This window comes from Talpa occidentalis, unplaced genomic scaffold (assembly GCF_014898055.3).
Source record: "Talpa occidentalis isolate TD23 unplaced genomic scaffold, MPIMG_talOcc4v2.1 talOcc4.6, whole genome shotgun sequence".
Classification (NCBI taxonomy): Eukaryota; Metazoa; Chordata; class Mammalia; order Eulipotyphla; family Talpidae; genus Talpa; species Talpa occidentalis.
Window position 1 is genome coordinate 4243500 of NW_023604972.1, and position 20276 is coordinate 4263775.

At 39.0% G+C, this 20276-nt stretch overlaps 1 long non-coding RNA gene across 5 annotated transcripts in view; it reads right to left on the minus strand.

Moving 5' to 3' along the window:
- LOC119261137 (uncharacterized) overlaps positions 1-17168 on the minus strand; it is a 37357-nt gene extending 20189 nt beyond the window's left edge. The window contains exons 1-5 of one of the 5 annotated variants that reach the window (XR_005128940.2): positions 16971-17168; positions 4314-4379; positions 3787-3898; positions 2482-2525; positions 1231-1502 (exon numbers count right to left, since the gene is read on the minus strand). This is a non-coding gene — a long non-coding RNA (uncharacterized LOC119261137). Of the gene's footprint in view, positions 1-1230; positions 1503-2481; positions 2526-2580; positions 2592-3443; positions 3568-3786; positions 3899-4313; positions 4380-16970 lie in introns of those variants that run through there. The other 4 variants (XR_008549281.1, XR_008549283.1, XR_005128939.2 and 1 more) reach the window with 4 other exon arrangements.
- Positions 17169-20276: the final 3108 nt, after the last annotated feature.

Here is a 20276-nt window from a genome sequence, read left to right on the forward strand (position 1 = left end):
CATAAGAAAAACAAATAATTATGTTTTAAGTCACTGTATTTGGAGTGTTTCCTTAACAGTAATGACATTTTGAAACAAAAGGTTTTGATGCAAAAAGACCAACATATCTGCCAATGTGCTTAAAAGACAAAGACTTTCCTGTTTTGCTAGTTGCCTGTGGGGACCTGAGAGACCATAGGGCACATGCTTAAACAACCACATATGTTTATGTGTGAAGACAGGGGAGGTAACCAAATCATGTTAAAAATAGTGTTGAGTCAGAGATGGGGACATATATTAAAATCAAAGAACAGCTTAAGAAAAGATACTGAGTTAAACTTCACAGTCAAAGGGTCAGTAAGTCAAAGAAAAACAGAAAGCGTAGAAAAAGACTAGAGTGAGCTGGTAGAAGTGTTGCTTAAGCAAAAATCATGAACTGTTGAGCTTTTCCCATATTTCCTCTTTTACATGCACCTAATACCTAAAATTTCATATTGGCAAGGCAGGTCAGATTGCTAAGCACCCTATCAAATTAAGTTCAACTTTCAGCGTGTGTTTTAGCGCATATAACCTAAGAATATCCATCACGCTAGACCCAACTTTGTGACTTTGCAGGGGACAATTGCTCTGTACAACCTAACCTCCATTTTTCAATAACACAGCAGGAATCTTGACCTATAAAAGTGTGCCCCTGAGCAAAATAGATTTACAGTAAAAGGACAAGATGTTGCACTCAGCAGAACAATAGTTATTGCTCCCAGAGTTATGGGCTGGACAGAAGTGCTAGATTAGTCCACATACCTGCATGATAAAAATGGCCTTAGAATAAATATTCACTGAGTAGACAAGTGAATAGAAGGCAGAGTTAAAAATATTTATAATAACTTGTTCAAACTGAAGGTTCCTGAGATCCGTACTGAGGCTCAGTTCTAGATCAGTGGTGCAGTGGCAGGAATCTATACTTTTGCCAATCAACCAGGGTGGTTTTGACAATGACATTTGAGAATCAGTTTTGAATTTGAATTCAATTTTGAATTTTTGTGGATTGCTTTTGTTATTCAAGATGGCCGTGCATTTACATTGATGTTTCCTTAGCACACATCAAAAGATAATAGAGACCCTGTCTTTTCCTTTCCCTAACCATGACTGTGACAGATGGACAGAGATAGACACTTCTCAGATTCCTCTTCAAGAAACAACGTACAGACAGGCTGTAAGGATTATAGGTTACTGGAGCCCCCCAGCTCTACCTTCTGCAGTTCTGATTATGGTTGAGGTTGCACTTTCCTGGCTGTGCCATCACAGCACTCACTTGAAGGACAATGCTTGCTTCAGTGCCCTCCTCTGACCAGTACAGGCTGTTATCAAGCTGCCTCCCAGTTCACAGGTGGCGTTGTCTGACTCCCCTTGTCAGATGGGCTGGGAGCCACGCTGCGTCTGTCCCATGACTTCTCAGGTGCTCTCCACCATCAGTTGTTTTCGTTCCTGGCTCCATTTCAGCATCCACTTTCTGAAGGGCCCAACTGACACAACATTTTCCTTCAACTTCCTAAACAATTTAGCTCAGAAACCATCAGGTAAGGCCAAGCAAGATAGCCACCCACCAGGAAGGGGAGTTTTTTGTGGGACCTATACCCCAACAAGTTGAGGAGAGCATCTGCATGGGGTGGGCGTCCTGGGGAGTCATCCAAGTGTGAGGATGGAATGCTTGCTTGGCAGTGGCTCAGCTGAGGGATTCAGAGCCCATGCAGGGCAATGAGTGTCTACTTGGAGGAGTGTTTTTACCTGTAAAACACTTGGATGAAGAGGGTGTCCATGCTGAGTGAGGAGTGTGGGTTAAAAAACCTAGTATGGAGGCCAGAACCAAATGGGCTGAGAAGGGCATCCATGAGGATGTCACACAAACTCAAGAATACAGGGTCTGAACCAAATGAGAACAGAGGTCTAGCGGGGACACTTGGTGAGTCAGAGCTTTAGGAAGATAAAGAGACATGCATATGTGCAGACTGGGGAGGTGAAGAGACAATGTGCAGATACTCAGGATTAAGCAAAGTGGAAGAAAACAAATAGGTTAAATAAAGTGTCCTCCCAGGCAAGGCAGTGGTGGTAGCAATGGGAGCCTGGTTGCCATGAAGGAAATTTATCAAATAAATAAGTGTACCAAGGACAGAAGGAGTTTCTCTGTCACAGAAAGGAGTCGCATTCATGGCAAGAAAGAAAACTAAATAACCCTGTGATGTAGGATAGGAATCACTGGATTGGAGATATTGGTGTCAACTCATGAGTTTCAACAATAGAGATGATGGATATCAATGCACTTGTTAATATTTCTGTCCTTATAGAACATTATGTGTAAGGATCTCAAAGATCTGTTATCTGTTGATGATGTACTAGTGCTTGCATCTACATATCAACTATAGATAGACACCCACAAAACCATCTATCTACTATTTGTATAGAGAGGGGTAGAGAGAGTTGCACACAAGTACACATATACCTCACCTCTGTCCACTGAAAGGGGCACAGCTCCAGTCGTACATGCTCTTCTAGAACATGACCAAAAAATAAAGTCTGTTTCTCCTCCTTTAAAATTTAGCAGGGCTTAACTGTTGCTTCAAAAAAATAAAACAGCTGATGTGGAAGGCAGGACATCAATAGGGACCAAAGTTTCCCCTTTATATTCTGTCTCTTGAGACATTCAACCGTAGCTACCATGGTGTGAGGTTGCCCAGACCTCACGGAGAGTGTGCTTGTGGGCGTTCTCCCTGACGGCCCCAGCTGTGACTCAGCCCAGCCACTACCACTGAGTCAACTCCAGATGACCTTGAGTCTGCTTAGTCGGTACCAGTGGGACAGATGCAAGCCACACTTGCCAAGCCCTGTCCAGACTGCACATCTATGGACAAAATAAATGTTGTGATTGCTTGAAGTCATTAATTTTTGGAAAGGTTTAATATTGAGCATCAGTATCTTCAGCAGCTTTCAAGAGTCCCATTTGGGTCACATTATTTGAGATCCCAATGAGACATCCAATAAATGGGCATAGAGTGAATGGTTTCATGTGCAGTTCTAGTGTGAAGAAAAAAATTGGGGGACATCTTAAATATTTGTTAACTCATTTTAAGGCAACAGAATGCTTGAATTACTGTTTCAAAACATGACCTCTAGCTATAGAAAGAGAATGAATAATGGTGGACAGAAATGAGCAGCCTAGTTAGCTAGGAAAGCAGTCCCATAGAGTTGGTACTGGCTTGAAGCAGAGTGCTGGCAATACATAAAAAGAAGTCAGAAAGGACTTGAGAGCTCTTTGTGAGATATGATAGCAAGGATTGTAATTAGACATCAGACTCTTGCTTATCCTATCTTTACTAACAGGTGTGTGCTGCTTATCTGCTGATCTCTGGACAAAATTCCATCTGTAATGTTTGGCTATAATAGACATTAAAATGTCACAATTATCAATATAAGATCATAGCTATTTACTGTTACTAGTTATTTTTGTCCTAAATACAGATCAGTGAAATTAGTGTACACAAAACCAAATTTTGCTGTTTTGACTGCTGAATCTCTCTGAGTCCATTTCTGCATCTGTGAAGTTAAAAGTACAAGGCTTTACCTTTCAGGTCAAGATTAAGTAACTATATAAACAGCCTAGGATAGGCCTGGGATAGAGTCGATAAGCATTATATATGGGCTGGGCCTGAATTTTCAGTGCTGTGTGAGTCTATGTAGGAATATATGTTTGGAAGGTACAGACATTGTCTTCCTGTTTTTATATGATGTTATTACAGCTCCTGCTCCACTCACCTTCCAATCAATAGTCCATTAGGATGTAAGCAGGACTTCGGTAGGGCTGAATGGCCAGATGTCACTAGAAGCTTGAGGACATCAAAAGATGGTGGTAGAACTAGAGCTTATGCTAACAGGAGAGAGAGACAGACTCTGTTTTCTTAATCCTTTCCACAGGCAGAAAATGATTTTATTTCAAGACTCAGACATGAGTTGCTCATTTTATACATCCCTCTTCCATCAGATAATCAATGAAAAGCTAATCCACCACCATTTTGGCTGATTCAGGCCAAGATCCTGCTGAAAATCCTTGCCATGTTGTTTTGCAGATATGTGGAACTCTGCAGAGATAAACTGCAGTATCTCCAAGAGACAGGTAATACAGAGACGTGTGAGAGGCACGGCACGCAAGGCTGTACACAATCCATACCTCCTTCGCAATCCCAGAATAAATTACTCTGAAAATCTGGTAGCTTTTTCTCTCCCCTATTATACTGACAAGTTTATCATAAATCACAACACCTGAAACATCCTTCTGAACTTACCTGGAAGATGGATGATGCTAAATTGGCCTTTTCTTCCAGGGCGAGTGAAAGGTTGGACAATTTTATCTGAAGGGATTGAAAAAAGTAATGAAGCCATAATTCTATTGTCAAGGTTGGTGAGAACTTCCAAAGCATCATTTGCTAGATTATTTCCAGTTTGAGTTATTAATTTATTTAATCATTTACTTATTTACTACTTTTTATGTGCTTAGCTATGGACCGAAGATAATAAAAGAAATCGCTGCATTTTCCCAGATGACATAAGGGAGGTGTATACAGATAAATAATACACTAGTCACTTGTAGACAATTGGATACATTTCAAAATATTTCAAAACATTCTGAGTCGTGTTGCTTTTTTTTTTTTAAAGAAAGGAATTAGTAATTAATTATGTGTTTGAGTCTCAGAAAAATGTTTCATTGAATGTGATTTGAACCTGGCCAACCAGTAGGCTGGGATGGTTTTACCCCAGAGAAGGAGAGAAATCTGACTTCTTCCTCAAATGGAAGCTGCTCCTGTGGGTCCCAGAAGCAGACTGCTGGGTTAACATCTGGGAGCTGCTGTTACCCAAGGAAAGTGCATTGAGCCAGCTCCCTGCTGCTGAGCTCCAGCCTCCCAGCAATAACCAGCAAGACCCAAACTTTATCTGAGGAGAGGGACAGTAAGAATTTCTCTTGACTGGCATTTTTTTTTTCTTGGAGTATCAGACAAAGACAAACTGTAGGACTGACCCTTGAAAGCAGACCAGAGATCCCTGACACTGAAGGGGGTGGTGGGAGGAGAGGGCAGTAGAAGGGAATGGAGGGCCCTGGGCACTTGGTGCTGGGAATTAAGGTGACCCCACTGACAGGTGGAATCCAGTGTGGTGATAAAATAACCAAGGATGTTTAAAATAAATAATAAATCTTTGCTATTAGTCCCATGTCCAAAAAATAAAAGAACTTCTCTTGAGCCCATTCTCCCCCAACCCTCTGCCATGGGGTGTGCGTCTGTGAAAGGGCAGTGACTTCTTTCAGCTGTGGCTTTTCTTCTACCACTGACCATTGTTTGAACCTCTCAAAATACAAGGGCAAAAAAAGGTATCTTTTGTCTTTCTTAAAATCCTCCCAGGAGACAGAGCACAAGAAATATTGCACTTGTCAATACCGTTTGCCACTTGATGGAGGAAACATAAATCTGATGCTTTCCCTGGCAGGGGCGATGGCTTCTCATGGAAATGGCATATTCCTGGACCCTGTGACATTTCATTTTATGCTCCTGGGACTGCTGACCCTTTTCTGTAACTTCATGTCAAAATAACAAGATCTTTCCTGCTTATTTAAAACAACCTGCTTAATAACTGACAGTTTAAACCTGCCACAGCCTCTGAGTCGTGCAAGCTGGCTTTTGCAATGAGATTGGGATATTTTGTCCCTAGAACATAAGGTGCTCTCTTAAAATATCCTCAAGGTGGTGACCCAGAATGACAACTCAGGAGGTGGGGGTTCTTTGTGAAATCACGATGTTGGTATTATTAGAGCCTCAGAGATATAAATAATAGACATCAAAACTTTAAGAATTATTACCAACCACAGGAAGCGTAGAACACACACAAGGAACATTTGGTAAGCAAAATACACTTTGGTTTAATTCATTCAGCTAAAGCATTGTTGAATAGTAAGGATCCATAGTGTTCTACCTCAGAATTTCACCTTACAGGGCAGTTGGGACTGGCAACCACGGTAAAGAATCACACCCATTTAGTAGACATAGAGCTGTGTGATCTTGGGAGAGTTAACCAATATCTTTGAGTCTGGGCTTCTCCCTTGCAAAATGGAGAAAATCCTCCTCTTTCTATGCTTTTTGAAAGCAAGTGAGGACAATGTATACAAAGCACTTTGTTAGCAAGATGCTGGCATTATCAGGTACCCAATTTTGTGTGTTTCTGGTAGACTTGTCACCATCATCACCACCATCATCAGCATCATCACCACCACTGGCACCACCATCAACACTGTCATCCTTTTCTTCCCCTCAACCTGTTCCTCAGATTTATGGCCTTGGATGATTTGACCTTGACCTTGCTCTTGACCTCACACTTGCTGTTCCATCTCCATCATCATATTCTGGCAACATCCAGCTGCATTCTCCTCAGACACATTCCTGCTTTGAGGCCTTTGCATTCACTCCTTCCAGGGTCTGAGTCACTCTCCCTCCAGCTTTGTGCAGAGCTGGTTGGCTTCTCATGCAGAGCTAAACTCACAGATCATCTCTCCACCGCCTCCTGGGAGCGCTCAGTCTCTTGCTATCATGCCGCCTCTTCTATTTTGTCAAGACTTCCCACAATAATCAGCTTGTTTCCTACTTGTTATCCATCCCACAAGCCTGCTAGCTCAGCGAGTGCCTTGATTTTCCTTGAGATTTCAGTGTTTTGCCTGCTTTAAAAAGGAGCCACAGTAAATATTTAAAAATAAAAAGCTATTGAGTAAATTATATAATTTACAAATAATTAACCTATTAATGAAAAATTATATCTCAGTGGGATGTTGTGGGCTTTAATGTCAGATGTATCTCAAGTCAAATATGACTACGTACAAGTGGAGAGACTTGGGGTTGATTTCTTAATCATCGAAGCTTTGGTTTTTCCATGTGTATATTTGGGGATTTTATAAATAAGTCCTCACATAAATTGATGAAGATTTAGATGAAAATGTGCATGTAATGCACTTGAGGAACATCTTGGAGCATCAAAGTTTAGGATCCATGGTTGTGAAAATCACATCAGGTAACACCACCCTCATTTCAGTGTCAGCATTTGGCCCTTGATGTAAAATTTCTGCTGAAATCATTGCATATTTTACATATATATTTTCAGTAAACTTTGGTTTGGGATATCAATATTTCAGCATTGCAAGTGTCATGTATTTTGTTTAATTGAGATATATTTCTCTCTTTTAAAATTGCAGTGGTCATCCTTTGAAAATGTTCAAGTCACTGTTGTTTTAGTTTTTTTTTTTTTTTTTAATTCACAGAGTTGTACAAACATCATTACTGTGTGATGCCAGAATGTTTGGATAACCAAAAAAAAAAAAAAAGATCTCAGTCCATTAGCTGTCACACTCTATTCTGCTAGCCCACACTCTTTGTTGACCGCTGTTCTTTATTTTGTCTTCTACAGATGCTTCTATTCTGCACCTTCATGTGAATGGACACTTGTCATCATGTGTTTGTGAGATGGAATCTCATCATAGTTTTGTTTAGCACTTATTAGTGTTAGTAATGACCTATTCACTTTTGGGTTTTAACCGATTATGACGCATCCAGCTATGAAGCTGAGTTCATCCACCTTAGAGTTTGTTATGCTTCTTGGACATGTAAACCAATTATTTTCCTTCACATTATGGAAATTTTTTGGCACAATCTCTCTTAAATATTCTTTCTGCCCTTTTCTTTTTCCCCTTCCTTCTGGGATTCCAATATGCTGAAAGTTCATATGCAAGAATATGTAGATGTTCTTGAATATTCCTACAGGTCTCTGAGACTGGTTTTTATTACTTTAATTATTTTTTCTTTCTGTTGCATAGAATGGATGATCTCAAGCAACTTTTTTTTTTTGTTTACTCAAATCTGATGTCAAATCTCTATGATTTTTTTTTTTTTTTTTTTTTTTTGCTTTCCATTCATGTACTTGTCAAGTCTAGAAATTCTATTTGGCTTTTCTAAATGTATTCTTTTATTAATATTCTACTTAGTAAAATATTATTTTTATAATTTCCTTTAGTTCTTTAGACATAGTTTCCCTTAGTTTGTTTTTTTTTTTTTTACCATATTTAAAATATCTGATTTCAAGACTTTTTCCAGTGAGTCCAAAATAGGGTTTCCCCAGGGACGGTTTCTGTTGACTTCCTCCCACCCTTAGGTAGTAACTGCTCACTCTTGCACTTTCTATTTGTGTGTATATATGTGTTTGCATGTCTCATAGTTTTTTTGTTAAAAACTAGAGTTGGTTTTAAACACAAATTTCAAATAATATAATCTGACAGGACTGAAAATCAGGGCCTCCCCAACTCCTAAGATTTGTTTCTGTAGAAGTTTGTAGCTGTTTTTCTTTATGCAGTGACTTTTATGCTCCATCACTATAGCTACTCTTTGTCACTTGTGGACACTGACGTGTCTGCTCATTTAGCTTAGTGATCAGCTTATAATTTGACAGATATTTCCAATATAGTCCCCAAACTTTCAGGAAGGTTCAGTGTACATGTCAGGTCATACGTTTGACAGTCGGTCACAAACTTAACTATTTGCCTTAACTTCTGCCGGCTCAGCATCAGGGTCAGTCAGAGCTTTATTTGATCCAAGGGTTTCCTTCAGTCCTTCCTCAGCCTGCACACGACCCCATCTCCACAGTCCCACATGTGTGTGTGCTGTTTTAGATTCACAGGATTATGCCAGAGCTTTTTAAAACCCTTTATGAATTTGTCATTCTCCATATTTTCCTCTTAAACTGCTTGATTTTTCTATTTGTCCAAAGCTACCCGCTGCTTCAGACAGCCGTGATGTTCAACAATCCCTTCTGATTGTCTTACACAACACCCCTATGGAAAACATTGTTTGCACAAGTGAGCTCTCAGTTGGATCAAATAAAGACAGCCGTGAGAGTGGAGACTTCCAGGAAACTACCTGTTCAGTCCAATAATATAAATTTTCTGGGAATGGGGAGTTAAATTACTTCCAACCCAGTTAGCCCATTCTATCAACTATCAAGTGTTTGTTGGCTTTCACAGTGATTGTGGTCTCTTGATTTTCAAGGCTATCCTGGGGCTAGGAAGAGTTGAATGGGATTAGAGAAAATAAAATGCCGAAAAAGTCACCAGTCTTACAGAAATTCAGTGTTTCCTTGAAGGCAGACATCCTGGACTGCTACACGTCTCTGATTGATATACAGTGTTCTGAAAAGTTGATTCTGATGACATATATCAGTTTTCTTATTCATTTTATTAAAAAGATAACTTTTGGAGCTCCTTATATCAACATTTTCACTAAAGGACTGCCTACTCAACATAAATTTACAGAGTGTGTTTTGATACCAAAAATCTCTAATTATTATCTTTGCAAAAAAAATAAGTTAGACACATATAACACAAATATATTTACTACAAGAGGACAATAAATCCCATAATCCACTCATTTTCTATATTTGATGGCTAAGACTCATGGCATGCAAATCTAGAAGTATCTGTAATAACTATTTTCTTGTAAAAACTCTTCATTAATCTATCATCAGCTGATTTATCTGAACAGAAAGAAGGCAAAAAAAAAAATGTTGCAATGAGACACATTAATCTTTCACCTGGATTTCCTTTGCCAATTCATTTGTTATTTTAGTCATCCCACATATATTATTCATGTTTGGCATTGGGAACATAATTTCTCCCAAAATGCTGACCCACATATGTCTTATATTCTGTTGAAGTAGACATATGCATAAGAATATAATTTCACTACTTTAAATTTTTATAATTTTAATACTTTATGTTAGTAGTATTTTACTACTAATAGAGTATATTATACATAAAGACACATACATAATATATAATAAGTGTCTATATAATATATATGCAATGAAAGGTACATTTATATACATACATATACATGCACATATATTTATATACATGTACACACACAGATTATTTGATTAGATCTATCTAAAAGGTTGGGAAGAATGCCTGTATGATGGCACTGTCATTTTATGTAAAAGTGCTAAGAATAGACAGAGTTCTGTCAGAAGAAGAATGAGTTTAGGGGAGGGTGACATTAAATACTTCATCATGACGTATGATCAATCATTTAAATTACATTTCCACTATGGTGGTGGACTATGGGTGATGTGGTGGTGGATGCACCACACTGGAAATACCTGATGGGGGTATCCAAATAGTACCTCAATGAAAAATAAATAAAATTAAAAAAATAACTTTAAAAAATAAAACCATTCTTGGTAAATATTATTTAATTCAGGCAAATCAAAGATCTAGCTTCCAACTAAGAAAAGATGCAAAAATAGAAAGCTTGCTACCCTCCGAAAATTTCAAGTATCAGGGCGTTATTTTGTCTCTCTTCTTTTGACAATGTCCCTTCCAACCCACTACACATCTTTCTCGTCACTTGTAAGACTAACTCTCACTTTATCCTGCATTATGTGTCGTGTGTGTGCGTCCTCTGTTAATGACACTCCTGACCTGTATGTCCCCATGGGTTGAGCACAGTGGATTGAGTGTAGTTTATACACGCTGGACGTTTGATGAGAGAAGAGAAAGCATAAGGGAAATCCATAAAATCCCACAGCTGATACTAAAGTACATTAAAAAATTATTGAGTTTGGAATGGATTTCATCACCGCACTCATGCGATCCTCTCAGAAGCCTGAATTCTCATCACACTCAAGACTATTTGGGAATCATCTTCGGGAGTGAAGACCAATCAGAGCAGCATTCATCACTGGAAGAAATCATTTAGACTTTTTTGTCCAACCTGTTTTCCTCAATTTGCAATACGCATAGGTCCGATTTCATAAAGCCTAATCTGAAAATATTGCCATTTTTTTAATCCAAATATTCCACAGACTCCTTTCTGTCAAGTTGTTTCATTTCATAAATGACTGTTCATTTTCATTCAACAGAAAAATTTGAGAGAGAAGTTAAAAAAAATTGAATGCGCCCCAAATTTTTATAATAGGAGTCTCAAACAATATTCAAATAAATGCATAATTTCACTTGCAAAAAGTTGAAATTATTCCTTTTCAACACTTAAAAGTTAAGAGATCAGGGCCTCCCCTGGTGGCGTAGCGGTTGAGTGCTGGGTTGCAAAGCTGCCCGCAGCCTCTGCAGTGCCGGTTCGATCCCCGGCCACCAGCAAGGGTCCCACATGGTGCGACAGACCTCTCCTGCTGTGCCCGCTGCTCCCCTCAGCAGTGTGTTTCGTCGGTTTGCCTGTTCTGTTCCCTGCTCTGGTGAATTCTCTCACCCTCCCGCACTTCTGACTGTACCCAGTGCTTGTATAAACAAATAAATCTTTAGGAAAAAAAAAAAATGTTAAGAGATTGTATAGGATCTGACTTTCCTGCCTATCTTTCAAAGAGACTTCATTTTGTGGACCCCGATCAACTATTATGTGTACAACCCTCAGGCACTAGCGCAAATCATTTTTCCTTGTAATCTCAATTTTTCAGATAATTGCTAGAATAGCAAATCTAGAAAGGAGACTTGTGAGATGAGTCAACTGGAAAGCATTCTAGAAGATTTTGAAAATATTTTAATGAAAAGTCTGGGGAAATATTGGATTTCCAACAGAAAAGACAGATATCTTTAAGGATATGACTGTGAAATTGATTATTTATTAAGGTACCTGATGTACCCCCCATTTTTTAAATATATATTTTCAGTTGCTTAGCAACAGAGTAAGGATAAAAGTGCTAATTTTTTTGGCTTTAATCATAATCAATCTTACTGAGATCGATTACATTAAATTAAAATTAAATCAAATCAAATTAAGTTAAGCTAAATTGAGCAAACCAGTATAGAAAATTTGGTCATAACTCGTACATCAATAAGACAGGCGTGGTAAGCAGTCAGGTGTCAGAGCATTTGGAGAGAAGTAATGGAGGTGTCCCGTGGTTAAGAAATGATGCACAAAAGGAAAATGGAACACTTAAGACTTCATCATCTCTACCTCCGGTTCTTAGAGGAAACAATTTCTTTTACCCATATGCTACAGGTGGAAGATATTCCAAAAGAAAATTCAAAACTTTTGGATGTTTTGTTGAGAATGAGAGAAATGGATAAAAGCAGGTAAATGAGACACCTCAGAGACAGTATTCCTCTCTTGAAGGATGTTACTCATGTCCAGAATCAGCATTCTTTGTCTTCAGACAGATGAAAAGTCTCAAGTTGCTATATAACAGATGCATTAACATTAAATGTATCTCAGTAATAGAGTAATATTTGATGTTGAATTATACCACTGACTTTTATCCTCCACTAATGATAATAAAATGACTTGGAATGATTACATGGGCAATTATCTGCTAACTTTCCAATTAAAGCATTATGAGGTTTACTTAATTATCTTCATTGGGGGTACCAAAATTCAGCCTTGTGAGTGGCAGCCCACAACATTAAATGTGGAACTACCAGTGACAATTTGTCCCCAGGCCAGTGAATGCAAGTGAAAAACTAAAAACGAGGCACTTCCAGATGACAGGCAATTTAAAAGCGAACCAGGGCTTTGGAGCCAGCTTTCTTACAGATCTACAGAAGGGAATCAACCAGGGTCAGAGGATCACTTACCCTTCTGAGCATGCTTAGTGGATAACCTCAAGCTCCTGAATCTATACAGTATGAATTTAAAAAACCATCTATAGAACTGAGCTTTTAATTCAATTGTTTTGAAGTTTAAGTAAAATACTTGGTAAGCATAATGGAAACTACTCTTCTGAAAGTCACTTACTATCTCCTTAGCCCAGACTTAATCTAGCTTGAAGACATCCAGTCCCTTGGATCTACCAATGGAAAGGTTGTGACATTGCAGGTCGTTTCTAAACACTCTTAGAATTAGCAGGCCACTCTCCTGCCCAGAGTTTCATATATGGTGTAAGCCCTGCCATCATACAGAGCCTTTCATGTACGATGTTCAGAATCTATTCTCCCCCTTGTGTCCTGTACTGTTCCCATTTCTAACATTTTTTTACTCTTTGTACCTGCTCTGGTTTGCAAAGGCAACCTCTAGTCTCTAGGTAATATGCTTTAATTGGAAACATTTTAGATCCTACAGTCATTTATCTTTTCTACATATATGGTTATACCTTTATAGTATAATTAAATATATATGATGCATATGCATATATATTATGTATATTTGTGTGTGTGTGTGTGTATACACAATTCCTTCAATTCTTTCGTAGGTATGTCTGCCCCATAATACTTTCGAAAGTCAGTACTCTATAGAAACCATCTCCTAGGGACAAGGGAAGGAAGGTTACAATGGAAAGTCAGGCATTCAAGGATGTGAGAGCTGAGAACATGCAGGACTTGGGGAAGTTTTCTTCATTCTCCAGTTCAGGAGTCACCAAGCGTTGTATGGGGAGTACCAGGGTAATTGGTGACATTCTGGAATAGCTGCTCGCTTTTGTGTTATCAGTTTAAAATGGCCAACAAGTGTTCCTTAGGATGTTATTGGTATCGAAATATGTCCTTAAGAATTAAGCAAGTTATGATTACCATGGCTCTTGAATGTGACACAATGCGTTAAACTGAAGTGTTAAATCAAGGTGAAGACAGAAATTGTGTCATGTTGGCTCAGGTGTGAGCACAAAGTGATAGTTATGTGCAGAGTTTATCATATAACAAAAGTGAAGACTTTAATATAGGAAGCAGCCCTGTAGATTTACTTTGTGAGAGCTATTCCAATAAACACAAGTTTGAATTTAGTTTATATGGAGAAGAAGAGTGAATCATTGGCATTACAAATGTAATATTCTTGATAAGAGGGCTGAAACTTCTAAATTGTTCTGACATAAAGGTATGCCTATCATAGAGGAAGGTAATGGAAGATTTAATTTTCCCTTGCTAGTTAATGCACTGCAGAAATGCAAAGCCTGGAGATATATATATATATATATATATATATATCTGAAAAGACAGACTTTACCTTCAGGCATCATATTTCTACATTCAGGGCAGAGCCTGTGAAGACAGTTACTCTTTTGCCTTCTAGGCCAGGGCAGGGCACCCAGAAAATTTTACAATAAGCTTATAGTGTTAATTAAGTTAATATTAATCCACCCCCTGCTATCTTCCTTTATGTACACAGACCACCATGATATAGAAAAACATTGAGATGTCTTAGTGCTCTGATTACTTCTGGTTCAGTTTAGTTTCTTTTGGAATTTGGTTTTTGTGTTTTATTCATTTATTTTGGTTGTGTTTTGGATTCTTAGCATATGGAGGAATTTAAATTTAAAATAAATAAACAAAACCAATCAGAGTTAAGTTTCTAACATATATCTGGTTTCAAATTAAGACTATGGTGAAGAGGCAGGAGTTGCAGATAACTATTATGTATTATATCCACCTTTTACCCTTTTAAGTATATGTAGTGTTATTCTTTATATCCCAATGGAGAAAGATCTCTTGTAAATGTGTGATCTAATGTTTGAAAATGCATTGAGGTATGAGGAGTTTCTCAATGTTTACTCTCTAGAAATTTCTCTTTGAAAGTTAAGATTCCATAAAGTATTTATAAATTATGTCTACTATTATCTTTTTAAATTTTGCCTTATTACATATTTATATTTCTTTAATTGTTTATATTTGCTTTTCATTTGAAACAGAACAACTTAGATTGTCTCCATGCTTTTTTATTTGCATCTTCAACTTTTTTAAACTGTCAGGACTCATATGTTTAATTTTTCTTGAATTTTCAACTTTTCTGAGACCTGAATAAGTTCTTGAGATTTCCGAGCTGTCAAATGCAATAATGAAAGAGCCAAGAGAGCTAAGAGTCACCCAAACTGGGCTTCCCATCAAACCCAATGGTTGTATTTGAAGAAAAAATAGAATTGCTCACTACACTCTTACTCTCATCAATCAAATAATAGAGAAGTCAACACCATAATACTGGTTTGAATGAGATACGACTGAACTCGTGTAGGAGACACAATGAAGAAATCATCCATTCCTTTTCTCTCTCATGTATTTCCCTCTTCTACCCCCAACAAAATAGAATAGACTCAAAGATACTTGTCTACATACTAAAAAAAAAAAAAAAAAAAAAAAAAAATGTAAGGTAGTTATGGGATAGATTAGGGTTAGCACAGTCAGCTAGGTTTGAGCATCACACCTATATGTACTTTTCTCTTTAGGATAAAAGACAAACTGACCTAAAAGGAAAACCAATAATATAATTCAGCAGGCTCTCAATATCCTTGTCAATTAGACTAAAACTTCTAAATTAGTCTTTCATTTCACTTATCATTACCCCAATTTTGGTATTTGCAGGAAACATGATTTGCTATAGTTCATTTATATATACTGATAAATCATAGTCTATGTTTTTCATTAGCAAACTGTGCCTGCCCTCAATACAGGATCTTAACTACATCCAGCCATTTAAAAAATAGTGATTTTTTTTTTTTTTAGTAGTGAGCTCCTCTCAATCATATTTTGTTTAAATAAGAAAATATGTGTGAAGTAGCTTTGTGCCTGTGGGTAATTTGTTTGAAGTTTAAAATGTCAAATATTGGCAAGAACTGTGGTAATTCTGTAAGTTGGGGAAGTAAAGCAAAATAGGTGTTGACTTTTCATTTCCCAGAGAGGACCTAATGCTATTTAGCAATTCCGAATCCTCTGGCTCCCATTTCTTAAATGACACATATGCCAGCTGGTGTGTAAATCACAAAAGGATGCAACTATCACAGCCCAGGAGGTCTTTTAATCATAGTCACACTAAAAATAGGAGCCCTATCTATTTTTTCATATAATCTTTTATTGAAAGGGAAACCCTAGGAGGAAAATGCAAAATTCACCCGTTCCTCTGAAACAACAAAGAAGTAGTATTCTGTTGTGTCCAAACTGTTACAGGAATATAAGATCTAGGAGTAGCTAAAATTTAGGGATGGGAATTATTGCAAATTAGCATATGTCCATGTGAAAATGACATTATAAAAAGATTCTGCAAATGATGCCATCTGTGGAATATTAAATAATTCGTCTATATTTAGTCTGCAGACAAGAAGTCTTGAGTAAGGTAATTGGTTGCCTTCAAATATCAAATGGGATGACAAGTTATTAAAAATAATAAAGTAATAATAATAAAACTAGCTTTTGATGTTGCTCCAGAGAGCCAATCTAGGGAAGGTGTATAGAAATTAAAATGAAGACAATTTATAATAATTAGAACAATCTAGCAGTGAAATTGTCTGCCTTATGTAAAGCTATGTTCTTTATTCCCTGGAGATGTTCGTGACAAGGCCAGAGGGCCAATCTGGACCCTATTTATTAAATTTCCCTTCAACAAGGGCTGCTCTATCCTGGAGCACAGGAAAGAAATGATGTATGACCACTGTCATTGTAGTCATTTTCATGTCCTCTACCTGTGTGATAAAATTAACCCAAATATTTAAGTAAAAGGCAAAAGTCAAATGAAGTACAAGTGTCCTGGTATCAATGCAAGTGTCAGAAAAATCACAAGGATATAGGCAAAGAGCTGAAATTTGTTCACAGGTCGAACCAGGTTGATGTTCCCCATTATGTGTCTAAGACAGAAACAAAGAACAACATGGTCAATTCAGATCTGGGAAGTTGTTAGGGGCAGTGAAGACAGCATGAAGAATGTCTTGGAAAAGAAAATATGAATCCTGAAAACAGATTTTAGAAAGGCAATTTTTCCAAAACTTTTTAAATGTTTTCTTTTTTTTGAGGAACACCTTTACCATGTTATGTGATTCTAGCTTCATGCGGTGAAATCTGGAAAGTGATGGATCCATTCAAAGGGTGTTTTATCCTGACATTACAATGTTTATCCTGACATGAGAATATTCCGAGATGTTGACTGAATTTATCTCTGAAGGGAGCAGGGGTTAAACTTTAGCCCCAAGAGGAAACAAGAGCCGAGCGTGCCCACCTGTAACAACATGAGCTGTCTGTCCCCTGATGTGTCCAAAGCCAGAAAACCAGCACGACGTGCAAGGTTCAAATGCTAACTAGGTTCAAATGTGAGGCCAAAGGTGGAGATTCAATGGATGGAATAAAGCCAAGACAGCAGGGCCAAAGACAAAGGATGAGAATGGATGGCACTTAGAACGGAGATGAGAGAGATCTGTGTTCCGTTGTTAGGGGATGGTTATGACATAACACTGACTGACGAGATCATGAGATTCTGGTAAAACAGCAATGGTTAGAAGCAGAGAAATTTAACCATAGTCAATATAACTCCTACTGAGTCGGGCCTCCCCGGTGGCGCAGCGGTTGAGTGCTGGGTTGCGAAGCTGCCCGCATCCTCTGCACCGCCGGTTCGATCCCCGCTGCTCCCCGCCACCGGAGGAGGTCCCACATGGCGCGCAGACCTCTCCTGCCGCTGCTGCTCCCCTCAGCAGTGTACTTCTTCTGCCTGTTCTGCTCCCCGCTCTGGCTCTGTGAATTCTCTCACCCTCCCGCGCTTCTGACTGTACCCAGTGCATGTATAAATAAATAAAATAATTAATTAAAAAAAAAAAAAAATAACTCCTACTGAGTCTAGGAATCATAAAAGTGTTCTACACTAGATCATAATAAGGTAAGCACCAAAGAAGTTCTCTTCTCTTGAAAACCTGGCTGCCCTAGGTCTCAAGTTCTCCAGGAAACATGCTCTGAGATAGAGGATGGTGTTAGGGAATTTACTGGCGTGCAGTCTCTGGATCCTGGTCAGTGGGGGCATGAAGGGAGTAGCTGAGAAAAGGGAGAAGCTGTGTGTTTTTGTCTCTAGTCTGGATCAGAGAGGAGCAAAGCCCTAGGCTAATCTAGAACGCACCAAGAACTCAAGAGCTGGAATAGCCCTTTAACGTTTTCTAAATTTAAGCTAAAGAGACCAGTCTATGGGGACTCCCCTGGTGGCGCAGTGGTTGAGTGCTGGGTTGTGATGCTGCCTGTAACCTCTGCAGTGCCAGTTCGATCCCCGGCCGCCAGTGAGGGTCCCACCAAAAAAAAAAAGGGACCAATCTATGATGCCTGTTCACTGAGCAGTCATGAGCAGTCGTTGGAGACGGTGCCCGCTGGTGAGCAGTGTGTGGGTCACCTAGGCTGAGGGTAAATCTCGGACTCAGCATGGAGGGGATGAATTCCAGGGGTGGACCAGCCTGAAACTTGGGCAATGTGTGAATGATCAAAATGACGTGTCAGGAAAGAAGCCGTCTCTTTTCACTTTTTAATTGCACTTCGGTGCTTAGGGCATTCACAGCATCATTGTGACCTTCCAGAAAAGGGAAGACAGCATGTTATCTGTGCCCAGTTTCTTCTCTTCCTCTGATTTAAAGAAAAAAAAAATAGAAGAAAAGCATTTTCATCCATCCAGTTTGCATAAGAAAATAAGAAGGTAGCAAGAACGTTGCTGTCAGAAAACTATCAGTAAGTCATCATAGAGGCGGTACATTAGGCACCACAGAGAGTTATTACACAGAGAGCAATGAGATTTGAGGTATAGGAAATTAAAAATTAGAGAGCTATAATGTAAAATTGAATTTTAAAAATCAGATAAAATTATAAATTAATTATAAACATTTACAGTGGGAAAATAATGGTGGAGTGGAAAGCAGTGCCTTGAGTCAAAAGGTTTAGGTTTCAGGATCTTTCGATGTGTGTCTTGGAGAAATGAATCTCATGGATAAGGCTCAGTTTTTCATCTGCATTTAGGGCCAGAAATCTTTATGGGACAAGTTCGTTGTTGTCAGAAAGCGGTTAACACATATAATTAAAACAATAATAGGAGTAAACTTTTTATTGACTATAGCATTGCCAGGTCTTTTCATGTACATAATCATAAAATCCTATTTAAACATCAAAGAAATGGAGATCAGAGGTTAAATTGGTATCGTTGCTAAGAGTTTGAGACCAAGAATCTCCCCCCAGACTCCCCAGAGGCGTGTGTCACAGGGTGAGGGGCTGACCCTGGCCATCCCCTCCCCTTCTTACACCCTTGGACCTCTGAATGGACAGCCCCGCCCTGTCAGAGGAGTCTGCTGCCCTCCCTGTGTCTGCAAATTAAACTACTTTCCTGTCCCTCTAAATGTTTCCTTTTATTGTCCGAGGCAACTAAGACCAGCGTTTGGTTCAGCATCACAGGCATGGACCTGGCGGGGCACATGCTGGGTGGAATGAGTCAGGAGGAGACAGACAAGGACTGGGTGATGTCACTCACATGTGGCACACAGACTAACAAAACAGAGACACAGATAAAACTAAACCAAAGCCTAGAAGTCAACTGTAAGATTGGAACTAGCAGAGGGGGGTAGTGACCGTGCAGGTGAGGAGGGTCCGCGGGCAGGAGGCCAGTGGGCCGTGGCGGAGCATGATGGGGCGCAGGTGGCGGGGAGGTGTGGTGACATCATCTGCAGAGTGTGAACTGATACTTCTGAATCATAGGCAGTGTTTTAATCAGATGTCACTTCGATTAAAAAAAAGTAAAAAAAAATATGTAGGAGAGAACTTAAATAAAGGTACAAAAGTGGTAAAAATGAATATGAAAGGGGGTATCTGAGCAACATGCCTGAAACAGTGACTGCTGCCTCTAAGATCAATAAATATTATCTAAAGAAAATGAATGAAATAATGGCCATGGGATGTATGTCGGCAGGTCATACAGCTCAGTGAGTGCTGGGACTTGCATGCGGGAAGCCAAATGACACAATCTGCAGGCCTCAAACTGCATTCCAGAAATCCCCTCCTGCGTGAGCATCAAACTTTCAGGGCTTGAAAAGGAGACCTGAGTAGGAAGTTCTGATTATGACCTTGAACATGGATCTCTGACCTCATAGAATGTGCTGGTTAGGACCAAATTCTCTCCAGCTGTCCTTGCTGAAGCAGTTCCTGATACGTGACCTCCATTTGCAAACCCGTATTAGAAAATAACCGTAAGACCCATCTTGATCTCTAAGGATTAATTCAATGAGATACTGCTGGCAAAGTTCTGCATAATTCTTGCTTACTAAGCACCAGGATTAGCTAACATGAGTCCGAATAGCAGCCAGGCACTGGCAGTAGCGCGTACCTGGAAGGCTCTGCATGTTCATCCCAAGAAGCATCAAGAGAATTGTGGGCACTGCACCCTGTGTTCTCGGGAAGCTTGTTGTTTTTTATCTTATGGCTTCAGTTCTTAGGCTGTGAACTAACTCTGCCATTTTGGTCAGTGAAGAATGGTCAAATAACAATTTCATATGGTTCAGACTAACCCAGATGC